This window comes from Hemicordylus capensis, chromosome 5 (assembly GCF_027244095.1).
Source record: "Hemicordylus capensis ecotype Gifberg chromosome 5, rHemCap1.1.pri, whole genome shotgun sequence".
Taxonomy (NCBI): domain Eukaryota; kingdom Metazoa; phylum Chordata; class Lepidosauria; order Squamata; family Cordylidae; genus Hemicordylus; species Hemicordylus capensis.
Window position 1 is genome coordinate 168246012 of NC_069661.1, and position 15184 is coordinate 168261195.

Genomic DNA, 15184 nt, shown 5'->3' on the forward strand with positions numbered 1-15184 from the left:
GGGAAGAGCACCTTTATACTTGCATGCAGAAGGTTCCAAGATCCCTCCCTGGCACTGCCAAGATAGGGAAGAGACAGAATCTTGCCTGAAACTTTGGAGAAGCCGCTGCCAGTCTGTGTAGACAATCCTCAGTTAGATAGACCAATGGTCTGACTCAGTATATGGCAGCTTCCAATGTTCCTAACCCCTTCTTGGAAAACATGTCCCCATTTTAGAGCAGGGGAGCATGTCACAAAACCCAAGAGATAACAGACCTCTCTTTTTCCAAATACCAGATGCTGGGGGCAGGCAACAGGGAGCACCATTGCCTTTAAGCCCTACGTGTGTGAGCTTCCCAGAGGCATTTGGCTGACTGACTGGGCTATTGTTGGAAACAGAGTGTCGGACTAGATGAAGACAAGTGAGTTGCTGAAGGCCACCAAGCCAATACAAGGTGAGTGAGTCTCAAAACAGAAGACTAGTCTTTTGACTCAACATTTGCGACTGCAATGCACCAGACATTTCTAGATGGCAAACCAGCTGATACCTCACACAGGTTCCAGCCCAAATCTATACCACTTCAGTTGATTTACCATCCAGATTCTCCCCAGTTAATTCCCAATTCTGCTCCCTCCACCAAAACTGGGGCAGGGGCCTTTCCCTGGCTATGTCAATGTGCAGTCCAGGTATAGGCCAAGTCGTTTTCTCCTCTCATCCACATTGCTGCTGCTGAAGATAAATAGAGGAGGCTAGAAGTGGACTTCCAGAAGTGGAAGATTCTTAAACTTGGCTGCTTCAAAATGGGGAGTAGCTAATTAGCAACCACCCACCCAAAAGTGCCATTGGGGGTGATTGAACCAGACTCCTCCACTCGGCCAGTAGGAACTGAACCTTATAAATCACATTTGCACATCTGTGCTGGATCTGTGAAACCGCTGCAGGGGAGAAATAAAGTTTTTTAAAAATCAATCCTACCCTAATGCATTTTTTTGTTTTTCCTTTTTGCCACCAGGTGGCGGTAGAAAGCACTCTACAAACATAACTGTCACCATAGATTGTGACACTATGGCCAAAGGTGTTTTCCCCCCTCCCACCACTTCATCTGATTGTTGTTGAAATGACCATTTTATAGTGTACGTTTGACACTAATAATTAAAATTTCTAATTCATTCAGCTCTCAAAAATCTAATAAAAGTGGGGAAAGTAATATTGCTGGTTGGTTAGAAATTATTAATACCAGGGTATGTTCTGGTTGAAGGCTTCGTCTAAATGAGACATTTGGTCCCTGTATCATATAAAAATACCATATAGAAATAAAAACAGGACTTTGCTCTAAGTAATTTTGTGGATTAACAGTTTAGGCTGTGCAAAAGAATCTCATTATAAGGTTCATAAAATTTAACTGGTCATAAGGGTTTGATTAGAGAGAAATAACTCGTCAAAAGCTTGGGCAAGCTGGTAAATCCTGATTATATTTTTCCCAGTTAAAATATCCATCCAATATATTGATCTGTTTCTGTTACAGTGCCAATAAAGTTTGTGCCCTTCTTAAACCTAAATTAGTTCCATAGTGTCCTAGCATGATCTTCACAGTATCCTCCTACAGTACAGTATTATCCTTTGTGATTATATGAATGAACTACATGGTGTGTTTTATGCTTTGGAATACAGCCATGTTTGCTCTGCGGTAGGCCTGCATGCAACCAGATCAAACAAAACAAGGATAACTTGGTAACTAACAAAATGGCAGCTGGATCTGTGGTGGGAGGGGGGGGAGCATAACTCTTTGGCCTACATTGTGGATTCCAAGTCGTATTTTGGGTCTAAGGCTCAAGGAAAAGCTCTTACAGTCATTTGTGATAAAGTTCCCATAAAATATTTTGGGGATTGTGGTTGAACTGGCAATAGTTGAGCCAGTTAGAGCTGCTTTCCATCCCAAAGTAAAGAATGTTTATGTCTTTTAGTTTTATGCTGCCTTTCAACACTTAGATCCCAAGATGGATTTTATACTGTTTTAACTGTGGATCAGCTAAAGCAGGTCTATAGGTTTGTGCTGACCACATTTCCAAAAAGTGAGATGTAGACTCCATTCTTTCCAAGATGCTACCATAAAATATGTTCAAGCATAAAAATTGAGTCACTACTTGTATTATTACACAAGTATTCATAGTGGGAAAGAAAGCAAGCTATTGGGTCTGGTAGCTGGCATGTCCCACAGTCTTCACTACAAAGTAATAACTTCTCCTACCTAGAAAGCAAATGTTTCACATGTAGGCAATCAGTGGAATACATGACAGCAGCTCTGTATTTTTATTTTTTATTTAACATATTTCTGCACCTATAATATACATGTTTCTATACATATAATAAAACAAGCAGTGTCTCAATTCTTATGCTGGAAGATATGCGATGGTAGCACCTTTCCTTATCTCTGTGGAAGGATGGGAGGCTACATCTCACCCTTTGGAAATGTGGTCAGCATAAACCTATAGACTTGCTTTAGCTGATCCACAGTTAAAACAGTGTAAAAGCTACCTTGGGATCTAAGTGATGAAAGGCAGCTTAAAACTAAAACAAATAAACATTCTGTATGGCAAGAGTTCATAGGAGCAGCTTTCTAAGTGGTCCTGGTAACGTTCACTGACAATTGCAACTTCTTTTTCTGCATCATCAGGAGACAAAAATAGCCCAAACTGTATAGGGGTGCACGTTCAGAAATGGCTTGCCACATGGTCTCCATGTGAATGTGTATTACTGATGTATACCAATGACTGCATATGTGAATTCACAAATACAAAGTAAAACAAAATAGCCTGATTTGTGGTATAATCCATTCAGAACCTCCAGTTACTAGCATTGAAACTTTTGTTTCAAACGTTATTTAGCAATACACATAAAAACACTAAAAATAAATATATGAACACTTCCTCAACCTACAAAAGCTAACATATATACAAGAACAAATTAGAACAGCTGCAGGCAACATCTATGAGCAAAGGTCCCGAATGCTTCATGAAATAAAGTGTTTGTCTCTGAAAGAACGCAGATAAGGTAAACAAAACAGCCCTTCCGCAGGAGGTCATGCCCCTGATGCAGAACAATCTGTGCTGCTCCTATCAGCTGCGCTGATCTGCCTTAGACCCAAATCTGGCATGCTGTTAACTGAATAGATATCTCTGGAAACTGGGCTTCAGTATAGTTAGTACCAATAAGGGAAATGATAATTAATTATTCCATTCCATTCCATTCTAATCCGAGTTCTGAAGAGATTGAAGCTGGTTCAGTTCAAGCCACATAGAGGGTGTAACCCTCATAACTAATTCACCACCTCTTGTGAATTAGGTTCAGTTCTAGTTCACATGGGGAAATTTTAAACATGATTCCCTTTACAGTATTAATTTGCAAAGCGTGCTTGAACCTGTTAATCGGTCTAATTTTTTTAGAATGAAATATTAGCAATAATAAGGATGTACAATGAAGTATGCTTGAAATAAAGTACAAATGCATTCAATTTGTAACGTCATTTCAATTCAGTCTTGAGTTACGGACAGTAATCTTCTTAACCCTTAAAGCAGGAGGTCTTTATTCTGCTAGCTGCTTCCCAGCCCTTCAATGGAATATAGGAAAGAATCCAAAGAGTCTCCTCTGGGGACTTTCCAGATGGCACCTTGAAATTGCTTCACTACGTATGGACTTGCTGTCCATGCGTATGAGCTAGGTTTACCTTTGACATCGTCGTGCGTAGGGTGCCCTTTGCACAACCACAGGCTGTTTTGGATCTTATCTTGACATTTCAGGCTTAACACGTTGTAGTGCGTCATGAAATAGTAGCTGTTTTTTCTGAGTTTTGAGAACAGTTTGCAGGCTTGCTGGGATTACTCAGAAGTAAATGATTTCATTCAGTGGGCTTTATCTTAAGTAAGAGTGCATAGGATTGCAGCTGTAGAAGTGTGGCTTGCTTTTAGGGGTGTCTGTGTGTCGATTGCCTATGTATGTATGTATGTATTTATTTATTTGCAAGAGTCCACTGCCCTAGCACAAACTCACCAAGAGGGGAGTGGGGAAAAGGAGGGGAGGGAAAGCCGTCAATTACCCACCCCCTCCTCCCGTTCTCCATCAGGGAAGTACCCAGTGTGTAGATCCAGGCACAGGGGTTGCTTCCTCTCCTCTCTGTCTCTCCCCCTCAAAGCCTCAGTGCAGGAGCAGATGGTGTAAAAGCCAATGCGACTAACTCTAACTGGCTTCAAAATGTTCGGGCTAGCCTTGTGGATTTTAAGCCGCTTCCTCCCGGGCAATTTTGAAAGCATCCTGGCCCCTGGGTGGTTTTCATCCAAGCCAGGCAGACCACTGTCCTTGCACTCAAGCTTCTGGGAGGGACTGCTCTGGCCAAGTTTGTTCTAAACTCTGAGCGGACATTGAAAACCTTCCTCCCCTTGTGTAAGAAGAGGGAACATGCAAGTTTGGGGCTTGCAGTTGTCACGCTAAACCGTATGCTGCCTGTTCTCACAACCAGAGATTCCTGAGTAGGAGAGGGTTAACCTAGGCATCTGTGGTCATCTGGGACACCAAGAGTCCTCCTGACCCAGCAGCTCCAATTCTGCTACCCAGGTTAAAAGGGATGTAGTTTAAAAATGGAGCCTGTCCTACCATCTTTGTTTGGGTCATTGGTGGTGCTGCTGCACCATTTCAAACTGTTCTCAGGTGGCCAGCAGCCATGTTAATCACCGAGTCTTGTAGTTTGTGGGGCCAGGCAGAGAGGAGCTGCTGCACTACTGAGGGCTGCCTCTCTGCTGCTTATGCAATGCACTGTGGGATAGCTGGAAGCCCCAGCTCCTAATACCAGGTGCTCGAGCTTCAGAGCCAAAAGGAGGCTCTGGTTGTCTGTGAGACACAAGGTAGGAGCGTGCCTTTCCTCCAGCTCACCACCCCTGTGCAGTTGTGAGAACAGGTTCCACAACTCAATCATTGCCTCACAGGACATCTGAACCAGGCCAATGTCTGTTGCTTTCTCATTTAGGCTAGGGACGTCTCACATGGTTATCAGTAGCTGCGAAGTTCTCTGACAAAAGTCTGAAAACATCTGCTTCAGCTCTAATGGCAAAGGTGGAGATGAAACTGCCCAAACTACATGTGGAGCCACTTTATACAAATGGTGTGCCATGTAGAACTGAACCCATTTTGAGTAGCCATTCATGTGGCAAGGGTGCAGATGGCCGCTGTATGGTTCATCTCAAGTCTTAGATTTTCCTCCACAATGAATTTTCTTCTGTCCTGCTTCATGTCGTTGTTATCTGGCCTGCCTAAAATGAGTTGTTCAGAGAAAAGGATATGATGTTCCTGTGCATATATTATGACTCTTGTGTACTATGACCTTGGCCTAAATAATTTACACTTGCTAAGACAGATGGGGAGCCCCCAAGTTGTGTTTGCAGCCTGAAGCAATTTGCTCTCACTTTCATAGTTCTAATCCTTTTCAGAATTCTTCTTTTCAAAAGAGGGGGGTGGAGAATAAATAATATTGGTAGAACTTAACTTTGAGAAATCAGTTTTCATCCAAGCCAAGCAGACCACTGTTGCTAATTCTTGCTATAAGGAAAAATAAATATGGTACAAATGTGATGTGACTGCGACCAAAAATAGTGACTATCACTTGTGGAAAAATAACTGAGAAAACTTTCTCAAATATACAGTTTTATTTGCTTGCTTGCTTGCTTGCTTGCTTGCTCTCTTTATACACTTCCTGTCTCCTTTAGGCATTAAAGATGATTCAAATGTAAAAATATTTGATCAACCACAAAAACAGCAGAAGATAAAATGGAGTTGTCTCGGGAAAGTGCTCATAGGAACATAGGCAGCTGCCATATACTGAGTCAGACCATTGGTCCATCTAGCTCAGTATTATCTTCACAGACTGGCAGTGGCTTCTCCAAGGTTGCAGGCAGGAATCTCTCTCAGTTCTATCTGGGAAATGCCAGGGAAGGAACTTGGAACCTTCTGAATGTTCATCCCAGAGCGGCTCCATCTCCTAAGGGGAATATCTTACTGTGCTCATGCATGTAGTTTCCTATTCATATGCAACCAGGGCGGACCCTGCTTAGCAAAGGGGACAAGTCATGCTTGCTATCACAAGACAAGCTTGTTTCTTCAGAAGTTGATAGAATGAGCTCCCTGGCCTGGGGTCTTCTGGAGTACATAGGTCCATTATTGGACATCCTGACTAAGTGCTGGACATCCTGATTAAGGAAACATGCATGCTTGGTTCCTGTGAACACACAGAACTAGCTTCTATGCTACTTCGCAAGTCCTGCTGTCAAAGAGAGGATCTACTTTGCAGATCCTTTGTGTGCTGTTGTCAAAGTTGTATGAATCCATGGGCTGTATCCCAACAAGATTAGTTATGACTATGGACTAGTCATAAAAAACTGAAATCAGTCTCATTAATTTCTTATCTATCTTAGGACATAACCCTATGCCATTACAACAGCAAATATGCAATGTTTGACCAGGAGGTTTTATTGTCTTAATTATTGTTTGATCTAGAGGGAACAGTGATTGAAGTTCAGTTTCACGTTTGACAATTCACAAAATTTGAACCTAAGCCAAGCATTTTATTGGCCATTTCCCAGATTCAGGATTGCATGTTGTGCTTACGCGGTGATTACAGCCATGTAAGCAGAAGCAGGCTTAATTAGTTTAATAGCTCTGTATTGCTGTCTGTCTAGTTTTCTCTTTGCTGACTGAGGAATGTATTGAAAGGTTCTGCACTCTCTCACTGACAATGAATACGACAAAAATTTATATACTGCTTTTCAACAAAAGTTCCCAAAGTGGTTTACATCGATATAAATAAATAAAATGGTGCCCTGTCCCCAAAGGGCTCACAATCTAAAAAAAGAAACACAAGATCGACACCAGCAACAGCCACTGGAGGGATGCTGTGCTGGGGTTGGATAGGGCCAGTTGCTCTCCTCCTGCTAAATAAAGAAAATCTCCACTTTTAAATAAAGAGAATCTCCATTTTAAAATGATTCTGGTTTCACAGGTATTGTGGCCAGAATTGGCAATTGTATACATTAAAAAGAGGGAATATATTCTCCCCTTCACAAGTGATCCTCCTCATAACTGCCACAAAGAAATACTCATGCAAATGAATTCTGGGAAAGGGGCATTTCCAGCCATTGGATTATTGGCATTCCAAAGGGGGAACGGGATATGTTGTCATAGCAACGGAATCTTGCATGTCTATCAAAATGTGTCCAGCACAAAAAGACAGATTAGGGACAGTAGCAAACTAGATTTTAACACATGTCCACACTGTATCATCTCACACTTCCAGGTGGATACTGCAGTGCAGTGAAGCACACCCTAAAAGGCAGGTACCTTTTCCCTGCTATGACTCTCTTTTGCACCACCTCAGGGAAACTATCCAGAACCTTCCATATGACACAGCCAGCCTACATTGTGTGAATGAGAGAGGAGACAAGTGCAGCCTACATATAACCAGAAAGAGGATGGAATAAAGGAGTCAGAGAGTCAAGGGAGAAAGAAATGGAATTCGATGCTCCTCTTTCTGTCAAATTCAATGGACACTTTAACTAGTACTTGGCCTAAAAATAGGTGGAACATAAAATATGACTACTTAATTAGGATATGCCACACGGTTTCCTAGCATTAAGAAATATGCCCAGAGTTACAGACACATTTCTTTGGGGAGCTTATCTAGAAAGTGACACACACATTATTTACTGCTACAGGAAGAATTGCTCATAATTCAGCTTGAATTCCAAACCAGAACATGCTTCACTGAGTTAACTGGACATGTATTTCTATAGTGATATTTTTTTTAAAAATATGTTTTTAAATTGTGCTAATGGTGTGTGGCTTATTAGAAAGGGCCAATTCTGTGTCCAAGTCACCTAAATTCAGAGGTCCAACAAAATGCAGTATGCCAGCTTTAGTTATTACACATTTAATAGAAGGCTTTCTCCGTAGGAAGGATGTCAGGGGTTTCAAAACTGTTTGTATCACAAATACATTCAACAAGGCCTTAATGGAAGGGCAGGGCATGGAAAGGGCAGGGCATAAACAGTCATTAAAAAAAGAAAGAAAGAAAGGCTGCCCAAAGCTGGTTTATACATTAGCTTGCTAGCGCTATATTTAACTGCTCACGATCAGCCAGGATGGGGTGTGTGTGCAACCATGCATGCCAAGTTTCTGGGAGCAAAAGCCTGCAGTGGGGACCTCATGGCACTCCCACAGCTAGTTTATCGGTTCCTCCCCACCCACCGCCACTGGCTAACTGAATGAGGAAGGAAAGGGATTCACAGCATTAGATGGGAGGCTGACTCCTCCCACCCTGGGGGGGAGGGTTAGTAGGAAATGATGGTGCTATCAGCAGCTCTTCCCCTCTATCCTTGGCATGGAAAGAAGAGGAGCTGCCCCCAGTGCTGCATCCAGTAGTAGAGGAAGGCCAGCAGCGGCCTGGGTTCAGCCCACCACCGTGGCCCTCCTAGCTCCGCCCCTGCACCAGATGTCAGCGTCTGATGTCAGACGCAGGGGGCATACTTTAGTTTGTAAACAGAGTTTGTGAGCAAAATTGGCCAGCACCGCGTTCACAGCGTGGCCGGAGCGGCTCTACCTGCCTTTAAAAAGCAGGGAACCGCTCCCGGCCGTGCTGCGAATGTGCCGCTGGTGGGATTTAGCTCACAAACAGAGCCTGCATCAGACGCAGGGGGGATGGCTGGGGCGTGAGGTGCGTCCCCTGAAGGGCGGTGACCTGGGTTCTTTGAACCTGTTCGTGCAATGGTGGCTCCGCCCCAGCTTCATCCCTCCTCATTCACTGTTGGGGAAAAGCCAATGCCAGCTTGCAGCAGCAGTTCTTCCCCAACCCCACACCCCCTCAGCAAATGGGCCTTCCTCCCCAAAGCCCCTCTGTAATTGCAGTGGAGTCTGGGAGCAAGCTCTTTTGCTGAGGGGCAGAATGCGAGCTGGCAGTAGTCACTAGGGTTGCCAACACTCCATTGTCAGAATAAGGTGCAGAGAGGGGGAATATGTGGGGGTAATCAGTGACCTGAGTAGCAGTGATGTATGTGTTCTAACCACTTTCAACTTAAACCAGTTACAACTTAAATGGCTTTCCTCTGCTTCTTGATATAACCATGGTTAGCCGAGTTGTTGTTAGCCAGCAATGATAGGTTTCACACACGAGCACTATATAGTGAGCATCACTTGTGTGATTTATCTCCATGATACCTGGAGAATGGCAAGTTAGCCAATCATTGGTGGTTGTTAATGTTAATATCCCCAGTACGGGACTGTTGGCAACCCTAGCAGCCCACCAGAACCACAGAGTACACTGGCAGGGGAGGGAGAAGAGAAAGGAGTTGAAGCTCATGAACATCACCTTTATGTCATTATTAGTGAAAATAACTGATTTGCTCTAAGCCATTGGTTCTTCCCATTAACTGAAAATGAGAGCCAGCGTGGTCTAGTGGTTAGAGAGCTGGACTAGGACCGGGGAGACCCAAGTTCAAATCCTCATTCAGCCATGATACTTGCTGGGTGACTCTGGGCCAGTCACTTCTCTCTCGGCCAAACCTACTTCACAGGGTCGTTGTGAGGAGAAATGTAAGTATGTAGTACAGCGCTCTGGGCTCCTTGGAGGAAGAGCGGGATATTAAAAATGGGTTGTTTTTTTAAAAAGAGTCAAATGGTGTCCTGTAAGGGACAGACCATTTTGGATTGAAATAAGGGATGTCCCTGCTAATAAGGGACAGTAAGTAACCCTAGTAGTGACACAATCTCTCCTGCTACTGCTGCCTTCTCCTATGCACTCTGCATCTGCAAATGAGAATACTCCCAGCCAGGGACATTCCACTTGCAGATGAGGAAGCAGGTGGGAGAAAGCAGTGGCGGCACGAGAGACCCGTGTTGTTCCGAGCACTATATATTGGCTCTTGGCCAGGGTCCAACTGGGCTGATTCCTGACCGCTGCAGTTTCTGCATGCCCATGCATCCATGTGGTGGAGGGGGAACCTGAATGCACACACAGGCTACAAAGCCTTGTGATGTATACTGGACTGCCATCTTCCATTAGTTTTTCATTTTTTAAAAAAATGTCCCTTCCCACTTACTTATGGTATTGGCTTTTTTAGGTTGCAAGCCTGCTGTTCATTTTAAAATAATCTGGCCTGGCACCAAGTTGTTAAGGCACTTTATAAACAGTATATTATTAGTAGTAATTCCGAGTGTTACAGTGCTTATGCAACATACTTAAAACACTCACATATGCAGAGTCCCATGGCTCCTCCCAGTGTATCTTTCCCAAATGGCCAACCCGACTGGTGCAGACTCCATGAGAATGCCATGTTTAGGAAGAATCATTACTGTCTGCTTCTGAAATATACAAGCCCCGTCCCCCGCCCCCCGCCCCACGTGAGCAGTTCATTTGCATTATTACCTAACAATTCTGAAGTTAGGTGCACCAGGAAGACAGTTTACAATCTGGGAAGTGGACAAGATTGTGGTTTTTCTTGATCTTCCTATCAGTAGTAATTAATCAGGGCAAATGTTGTAACACTGTTACATACTCTTTATCTCCACAAGCAGTGAGAAGTCTCAGTGCTACCAAGTTCAGTTTCCTTTGAATAAAAAGCAGCACTGGAGAAAAACAAAATGCAGCACTCTCTTATGTATTTGAATATGAAAGCATTTTGTTATTTACAAATATACAAGCAGTGCATAGTAGATCCAAACAGAAACTCCTGCAAGGCAGAAGATTCCCCCAGAGATCAAGCTGGGCAGCCCCCAGGCTGTACCTCCACTATGGGCTAATTCCAGCTAGAAACTTGCATTCTTCTGTAACTGCTGTTGTCACACAATATCTGCCAAGCACTCTTCAGTCCCACTTTCCCAGCATTTGGTCACAGTGGGGGCAAACAATGCATTATGTTTAACGCGTTTTACAGTAGCATGCTTACAACTGTGGCTAGATCTCTTTCTTAATAAGAAGCACCTGCGATAGGCTGTGATCTGGCTCAGGATTGTGGGGCACGGGAAGCTGTTTTCTTTTGTTTTTAATTTCTCTCTGCAATGCTTTCCCACCAAAAATCCACCTGAAGCTGCAACTGTTTGCTGCTTTCGGGGGCAAATAGAAGCTTTGCCAGAGGAGAAGATTTTTGGTGGGGAAATGGCACAGGGAGAAGTGCCCTGAGTGTTATGGTCCTGATCCAAGTCAGCATTCCCCTGGACTGCTTTTTGTAAAAATGAGACTTGGCTAGTCTTAAGCACACTCCATTAAAGTACTACTTTTGCTGAGGCCATGCCAATAGAAGAAAGCTGGATTCTTAATGGCTGTAGCCACCAAACATTAGGAGCAGGTTTAGCATCCATCCATTCCAATGGGACAGGGGTGGCCAGAAAAACTAGTTTGAGGCAACAAAAGGATAGCAAAGACCATTATTAGAAGAGCAGGGATTGTGTTATACATTGACACTAGAAAGGTAACACTAGAAAGGTAAATAATATTAATAGTAATATTAATAGTTTACTTTTTAAATAAGCCGGATAGATCTGATATGAGAACCAGCAAATCTGTCTCTTCAGATCAAGACAACCTTTTGACACCTTCCCCCCAACCCGCCCTCAAAGACATGACAGCCATAATCATTATCAATCATTACTACAAATACAGACTAGTTCAGATGCAACATGAAAAGCACAACTTCCTTCTGATTTGTCCAAAATAAGGCCCATTTCTTGTTGATCCTACTTGTTTTGTTAAATTCTGTCTTGCTGGGAGGCTTGGGCTCAGGCTCAATTGAGACCAGCCTGGTCCAGTTGTCAAGCCACTTCGTGAGGCAGTTCAAAGGGCTCAACAGGTATACTTGTAAAGGGAAATCCGGCAAGGATTCCCCTTTACAATTAAAGGGCTTTTCCAAATCCCAGTAGTAAATGCGGGTGTGTGTGGCAGGGGTGGAGCCACCATTGTGCTAACGTGTTTAAAGAACCTGGGCCACCAATGAAAAAGGCCGCCGAAGCCTGCAGGGGAGCGTGGCTCTCCCCACCCACACCCTGTCTCTGGAGAGCCCCAAGTGAGCTCTCCTCTGTCCATTTCAGGCACCACTTGCTGCCTGACAGCATTTATTTCTCTTTCTCTCCCTCACTGGAGGAAGAGAAAGGGAGATACATGCTGCCAGGCAGCAAGCGCTGCTTGAAATGACAAGGGTAGAGCTAGCTAGGGCTATCCAAAGCCTGGGCCAAGCCTCCTTTGCATGTGTCATGCGTACGGGCCGTAACTAGAGCGGCCACCGAGCAGGGCCAGACACAGGCCGCTGTTCAGCTGGCTCCGCGCCTGGGTTGGGGTGGGGAGCAAAAAGGTCATCTTTACATAGCCTTTACTTTTAAAAACAAGCTGCTGCAAATGGGGATAGCAGTGGGGACTCCCCACCCCCACCTCCCCCGGCCTTCCAAATGACAGGCCAGGCAGAGGCCCGTTTCGGGCCTCTGTGCACACACGACCATTACAATGACCTCCGCGGGTGCGCAGCTCTTTTCTATGGAAGAAGAGCTGGACTTGTGGTAGCAAACATGAACTGCCCCTTTGCTATGCAGGGTCCACCCTGGTTTGTATATGAATGGGAGATTACATGTGAGCACTGTAAGACAGGGGATGGGGCTTCTCTGGGAACAGCACCTATATGCTTGAATGCAGATGGTTCCAAGTTCCCGCCCTGGCAGCTCCATGATAGGAGATGAGGCTCCTGAGAGAGACTCCTGCCTGCAACCTTGGAGAAGCCGCTGCCAGTCTATGTGTCACCAAACATTGGGCACAAGTGTACACTATAGATAACGTTGAGCTAGATGGACCAATGGTCTGACTCAGTATAAGGCAGCTTCCTTTGTTCCACTATGTTCCACTCTAATGGCGTCCGCACATGCACAGAGGCCTGAAATGGGCTGCAACCTGTTCGGCCTGTCATTTGGGAGGCCGGTGGTGGTGGTAGGAGGAGCCCTTGCTGCTGCCTCTGCAGGCTTGTTTTTAAAGGTAAAGGCTAGTTAAAGACTACCTGGCGGCTGCCACTGCTTATCTCTGGCCGGCCTGGTGGCAGCAGCGGCTTCTCCCCAGCCAGTCTGGTGGTGGCGGCAGCTTCTCCTTGGCTAGCCTGGCGGCAACTGCTGCTTCTCCCCGGCCTGGCGGTGGCCGTTTCTCCCTGGTTGGCCTGGCACCAGCCACCACTTCTCCCTGGCCAGCCTGGAGGCCGCTGCCACTTCTTCCCAGCTGGCCTGGCGGCGGCAGCCGCTTATCCCTAGCCAGCCTGGCAGCGGCTGCCATTTCTGCTGCTTAACTACTAATGCTGTAGTCTTATTCACATTTGTGACTAGAGATATTGTGCTCAGCAGGAGCTTTTCCAGACAGCAGGCTTTACTGTGAGTTCGAAGTTGCCCCCCCCATGCAAACAGTGGATTTTTTTCTACCCCGTATATAAATCGGGCTACATTCTAATGCACAATGAAAAACCTGAATTGTGTGTGAGGTGCTCCCTGATAGCTTGCAGGGACAAACACCTCAATTCCAGAGATGTGAACTAAAAGCTGGGTGTAAAAAACTTCCTGGACTTACTTTGGAGCAAGCATGTTTTATGGGGTTGGTTATTACTTGCATAAATGCCCCTTGTGTGAACAATAAAACAGACTGGTTCATTTCCCTGTTTATACAATGCAGAAAGGATTCACATCATAACAACATTCTGCAAAATTAATATTTAAACTGACGCTTTTTCTTCTGCAGTTTTCAGCATCTACAAGTATGCACTTTATAAAGTTTTCATTCCAAAAGTAAAACTCTGATTTTAAAATGTGAATTCATGCAGTCTTAAACTAGAATATAGTATAAATAATTTAACTGCATACAATTTTCAACGTTGCAAGAATATCGTGGTGTAGTGGTTAGGGTGCTGGACTAGGACTGGGGAGACCCGACTTCAAAAAATCCTCATTCAGCCATGATACTTGCTGGGTGACTCTGGGCCAGTCACTTCTCTCTCAGCTTAACCTACTTCACAGGGTTGTTGTGAAAGAGAAACTTAAGTATGTAGTACACCGCTCTGGGCTACTTGGAGGAAGAGCGGGATATAAATGTAATAATAATATATGTATGTATGTATGCAGATGATAATCGTGATCCCTGCACATGATGATGCATGCCGGGGGAGCTTGCAGCAGGCCAGGCACAGGGATTCCAAATGGTTAGGCTGGGGTTTTCCCCAACGAAAACTGCCCCCTGCACGCGTGCAGCAAGAAGACTCGCTCCGTGCTGATTTCACATCCCTCCAGAGCGGGCGGGCTTTCGGCCTGACAACTCAGCGTTCTCTCCTTCCTCGTTCCCGCCCCCTACCCGGCCAAGGCCTCCGTCGTCCCGGTCCTCCAGCACTAGAGGGCGGGCGCACTCCCCACCCCGGTCTTGCCGCCTCTGCTGTAGTGGCTGCGGCTGGTAAGCAGTAGCAGAGCGGCAGCAGCAGCAAGAGCGGCCAGGGTCAAGCAGGCTGTCGGTCGTTTCCTGCTCGGCGTTAGTTCGAGTGTCCAAGGCGCAGGCGCTGTCGAGGGAGAGGCGAGAGAGAGGCCGGGGTACTCGCTGGCTCTGGGCCACCCAAGAGAGCAGGTAAGGCGCCCGTCGGGGGCGGGGCTCCCCTGGCGCTGTCTCCGTTCCCCTGAGGCGCCCCCCTCCCCGAAGCAAGCTGGCTGCTGCTGGCTCCTGAGGAGAGTGGCTGCTGGGTCGCCGCCGCAGCCTTCCCTTCGCCTGCAGTCAGGGCATCTCCATCCTTTCTGTTCTCCTTTCCTCTCGTAGGACTAGTTAGTTCTCACCCTCTCGCTTGTGCGCTATCCGTTTCCGCCCCACATGCCTCTTTCTGTTCCTGCTCCATCATGCACGTTTTCTTGCCGAGTCTTTGTTTCCGGCCCTCGCTTGGATCCGGCTGCCACTTTTCTAGCTTTCAGGGGTGGGTTCCTTCTTTTTCTCCGGGCCGCTCCAAATGCAGTGGAACTCCTAACGGAGGAAGCACTGGCAGGCACGCTGCATGTGCGGGCAGAGGTGCTTTTGGCCTCTGTAGGAGGAACAGCCAGTCCTACGCTGGGCGTTGTTGAGCCCTTTCAGGGTGGAGTGTGTGGTCTGGGAGTGCTTCTGGACCCAGCTTTGCTCCTGGAATGT

The 15184-nt window shown here is 45.7% G+C and overlaps 1 protein-coding gene across 3 annotated transcripts in view; it reads left to right on the forward strand.

Annotated features, from left to right (window-relative positions):
* The first annotated feature begins 413 nt into the window (after positions 1 to 413).
* FAM3C (FAM3 metabolism regulating signaling molecule C) overlaps positions 414 to 15184 on the forward strand; it is a 67445-nt gene continuing 52674 nt past the window's right edge. The window contains exon 1 of one of the 3 annotated variants that reach the window (XM_053253946.1): positions 414 to 433. The gene's annotated coding sequence lies outside the window, so the exon portion shown is untranslated. Of the gene's footprint in view, positions 434 to 14393; positions 14639 to 15184 lie in introns of those variants that run through there. The other 2 variants (XM_053253948.1, XM_053253945.1) reach the window with 2 other exon arrangements.